The sequence below is a fragment of the Moschus berezovskii genome, chromosome 18 (assembly GCF_049115385.1).
Source record: "Moschus berezovskii isolate FMDL1 chromosome 18, NW_MosBer_1.0, whole genome shotgun sequence".
In the NCBI taxonomy this organism is placed as follows: domain Eukaryota; kingdom Metazoa; phylum Chordata; class Mammalia; order Artiodactyla; family Moschidae; genus Moschus; species Moschus berezovskii.
In genome coordinates this window covers 68,039,822-68,045,050 of record NC_142477.1, presented here as the reverse complement: position 1 = coordinate 68,045,050, position 5,229 = coordinate 68,039,822, and positions in this window count along the sequence as shown.

Sequence of the window (5,229 nt, the reverse complement as noted above, 5' to 3'; positions counted from 1 at the left end):
TAAATCCACACTTAAATGAGCTCCCTACAGCAGTGGTTCTCAAACTTCAAACATCAGAGTACCTGAAGGACCAGTTAAAACACAGATTACTGGGTCCATCCTAGAGTTTTTGATTCAATGGGTCTTGGATAAAGTTCAAGAATTTGCATTTCTAACCATTTTTCATAGCATAACTGACACTACCCTATATGACAAGTACACAAAAATTCATTGCAGCTATGTAATAGCAAAAAACTAGAAACCTAAACATCCATCATCAGAATAGATTTTTGTATAGTATAAGCACACAATAGAATACTATACAAAAGTGAAAATGATTTGTTGTCAAATAATGCAAGACTGGTTCCAAATAGGAAAAGGAGTACGTCAAGGTTGGATACTGTCACCCTGTTTATTTAACTTATATGCAGAGTACATCATGAGGAACGCTGGGCTGGAAGAAGCACAAGCTGGAATCAAGATTGCTGGGAGAAATATCAATAACCTCAGATATGCAGATGACACCACCCTTATGGCAGAAAGTGAAGAGGAACTCAAAAGCCTCTTGATGAAAGTGAAAGAGGAGAGTGAAAAACCTGGCTCAAAACTCAACATTCAAAAAACTAAGATCATGGCATCTGGTCCCATCACTTCATGGGAAATAGATGGGGAAACAGTGGAAACAGTGTCAGACTTTATTTTTTTGGGCTCCAAAATCACTGCGGATGCTGATGGCAGCCATGAAATTAAAAGATGCTTACTCCTGGGAAGGAAAGTTATGACCAACCTAGATAGCATATTAAAAAGTAGAGACATTACTTTGCCAACCAAGGTCCGTCTAGTCAAGGCTATGGTTTTTCCAGTGGTCATGTATGGATGTGAGAGTTGGACTGTGAAGAAGGCTGAGCATTGAAGAATTGATGCTTTTGAACTGTGGTGCTGGAGAAGACTCTTGAGAGTCCCTTGGACTGCAAGGAGATCCATCCAGTCCATTCTAAAGGAGATCAGTCCTGGGTGTTCATTGGAAGGACTGATGCTAAAGCTGAAACTCCAATACTTTGGCCACCTCATGCGACGAGTTGACTCACTGGAAAAGACTCTGATGCTGGGAGGGATTGGGGGCAGGAGACGGGGACGACAGAGAATGAGATGGCTGGATGGCATCACCGACTCGATGGACATGAGTTTGAGTGAACTCTGGGAGTTGGTGATGGACAGGGAGGCCTGGCGTGCTGTGATTCATGGGGTTGCAAAGAGTCGGACACGACTGAGCGACTGAACTGAACTGAACGCATGATGGATCAAGCTATGTGCATTCACAGAAATAGAATGCTGATTTTTTAAAATAAAACCGTTTCAAGAAGATTACAGACAAAATGATGCTTTTAAAAAATAAAACTCAAAAACAAATAATATATTACTTGGACATAGATAAAAATCATTTTTATTTTAAATGCAAGGGAATGAAAAACACAAAATTTGAGCTAGTCATTACCTCGGGGGTAGAGAGGAAGAATAAAGATTAGAGTATATTCATAAGTGTTCTTTATATTATTATGCTTTATAAGTTATATATATGTCATATTTTGATGTCTATATAAAATGTAATAAAGAAAATAAAATATAAAAATTAAAATAATACCACATAGCACAAAATCTTAAACATGTAAAAAAAAAAACACATGTATTTATAGACGCAAAGAAAAAACGCTAGGAGAAAAAATATCAGAATGTTAACAGTGGTTATTTCTGGATTGTGGAGTTTGGATATATTTTTTCTTTTTGTATAATTGTATGTTTTCTACATAAATATGCAATGCTTTATAATTAGACAAGTTTGTTTCTTTTTATCTTCAACACATATGGGATTCAACTTGCTGTACTCAGTTAATCCCCAAACCCTCTGTTCATTTCTGCACTGCCTCAGTGCAAACCTTTAAAAGGATCCATTTCAAAAAATAAATAAATAAAAGGATCCATTTCTATTCTCTACAATATATATCTCAGATGCCTTTTCATGTGTTCATCAATGATAACAGTAACAATGAAAGCTGACATTTAAGCACCTACTATGTGTTCTTGGGTTCTAAGTATTCAGTGTATAAATCTGGTTAATCTTTACAAAAACTGAAGAGCTGGGTACAATTATTTTTCTCACTATATAAATATAGAAAAAGAGGTACAACGCCTAATTAAAGTAGCCTGGATAAATTGCTTACCCAAGGCCACACAGCTAAGCAGGTGGTTTCCATGAATATTAGCAAAGAGGAAAGCAACAGTTTGTATTTCATATGTAAGTCCTGGTTTAGGGCCCACATTCTCAGAAACAGATTGGTGAGATTATTCCACATACCAACAAAAAGTGGGGAGAGGACTCATGGAAAACTTATTAGATTTCCTGAACTAATAAATTTAAAAAGCAATTGTAATTACTACTGATGACAGAACTTCCTGGCAAAAATCAATATCTGTCTCAACAAGCAGTGCTTGGCTATTCTCAGTCTAATCAAGACAAGCAGAAACCTGGATGACATCAGCAGTGGTCAAAGAGCCCTCAGCTTCCTCAGGCCCTGGGGACTCCTGCAGTTTGGTTCACCGTCCAAAGAGAAGAGCCTAAAATGCATGAGCTAGAAAAAGTTTCGATCACTATTTTACTGACAAACTGAAAATTATTTCAGTGTGTATATATTTGGATGCAACGTCCATGTGCATATATATTTTATCTTTCATGCTGAGATAATCAATCATCTTGCCAAATACAATGGAAAGTAGACGTTATTGGGTTTCTCTGGCTACATCATGCTGAGATAACTGAGGCCATATCAGTCCACAGATGGTGTTTTTTCACCCAAAGTGGCCTGAGTCATCAATTGCCCAGCAACTTACTTAATTTTATTCTCATAAAATCCCCAAATATATCACTTACTATACCCAAACCTAGTACCAAGGCTCTTGGGAGCTTCATGTTTTTATCTTCTCTTCTCTGTTTCTACCTTCCTCATACCTCAGTGACAACTGGAGTCATTGAAAGCCCCAATTTCCTTCCTTGAAAAAAAAATCTGTTTAGTTTCAATTTTAAGAACATAAGCATGTTTTTAGAAAACCCAAAATCTCAAATCTATGATGGTAGCAAAACACAGGAGACAGGCTGAGCATCCTGACTTTGGGTCTGAACAGGCCAAGAGTAGGGGCTTCCCTGGTGACTTGGCAATAAAGTATCTGCCTGCAATGCAGGAGATGGGGTTTTGATACCTGGGTGGGAAAGATTCCCCTGGAGGAGGGCATGGCAACCCACTCCAGTATTCTTGCCTGGAGAATCCCATGGATACAGGAGCCTGGAGAGCTACAGTCCATAGGGTCACAAAGAGTCAGACACGACTTCAGTGGCTTAGCAGGCAGGCAGGCAGGCCAAGAGTGACAGTGGAGGCCAGTGGCTTGGGTCAGCTGGCAGGAAGGGCAGAGACACACCCCAGCCCAGCACCTGAGCACAGAGGGTAGTCTAGGCAGGGAAAACAACACCCAATGAGCCCAATGTATTCCCGGGGTCCTTAAAAGTAGAAAGAGGACAATGGAAGAGGGAACCAGAGACATGGACTTTGCCTGATGCTACTGGCTTTAAAGATGGAGGGAGGGGGCCATGAGCCAAGGAAAGTGGGCAGCCCCTAAAAGCTGGAAACAATAGGAAAATTTATTTTCTGAATTTATTGTTAGACTTTACTTATAAAAAGAATCTACATCCTCTTATGAGCTATGCACATAGCCCCTCCTACTCACACTTCTATTTCCTGTAATTTCCTAAGTTTCTCTGTTCCTCCAAACAGAGCAGAGCACAAAGGCCATGATGCACCTGTTGGTAGAGGCTACATCTATCCCTCAGAAACCCAGCAAACACAGCACATCCTTGGCTACATGCTTGACGTAAAAACCCAGGAATTCCTCAACTATTTTATTTCTCTGACTTTGAAGAACCTTAAGCCACTTAAAAATATTCTCTCATACAACAAGTATTAATTCCACTTCTATCATGTTCCAGGTATTGTGCTTATCTCTGGTGAGCTAGTGGTGAGCAAGCTAAACACTGTTATTGTCCCTGGGAAGCTACTGAGTGTAAAAATGTAGTAAATGATTAATCACATTTTTTTAGATAAGCAAATACTTAGACACTATTTTAGGTGCTTAATACACATTAACGTTTTGTTTCCTGAGCAGTCCTAAAGGTTGTTATTATTTATGTCCCCCTTATACAGATGAGAAAAACAGATTTCAGAGGGTTTAAGTAACTTGGCCAATTTATCTATCTAAATAGTAATGGAGCTAGGATTCAAACCCAGGCCATCAGGGCCCAGAACGTTATGTTCTCAGTCTTTTCAATACATTATCTCTTTGTGACTCTGTGAATACAAATATTCCTTACACTACTCATTTATTCTGCCACAAGATCTACTTTGTCTAGAGTGACAGACCAGAAATAAGATTACTGAAAAGCAGGGCAAATAAAAGTATGATCAGGGTCGAATGCTTGACACTGAGCTCAGAAGCCCAGTCTAATTTGAGGGGAACCTGTTGTGGTTCAAGAAATGATGCCAGTGTTACATCCTTCTAATCAGACAGCAGAACTCTGCTATTCGCAGCATCCTTATCCCTGAGAAGTGAGACTGCTCTGCAGATCACAGTTCTGGATAAGCCTGTTCAGGCCCTAAAACAGATCCCTAATTTTATCAAAAACATATTCAACCTATCATCTCTCCTACTGCAAGAGCCTGAATCTCTGCCTGAAATGTTGCTTACAAAGAAATGCAACTGTGTTTTCTTTGTGCAATCACTAAGAAATCCACCCTCAGCCAAAAACCACTTCCTCTCCTCACAAAACCCAAACATGACCAGCTTGACAGTGGACGTTGCCCAGCAGCATCCAGCTGCAAGTGAGATTTGAAATGTCACTGTGAGAGGTCTCCCAGTGCAGGAGGAGCCCCACTCTTCAAGTAAGGCTTTTCCCCTGAGGATATACCCAGCTCAGTCTACAGAACACACCAATGTGTGTCTAGAAGGAAAGAAATATAAAAAAAGGGTTGAGACTCCTAAGCTCTCCAGCACCTGCCTCCTAAGGTCAAAGAGATCCCAGTTAGATCCCTGTAAAAGACTTGAATATAGAGGATAAAGCCAAAAGAGTATTATTAGAGCTTTGCCCCCAGTATTCTCCGAGGAACCCTGGGTAAATAGACTGGAGCATATTTCAGAGGATCTTGCTTT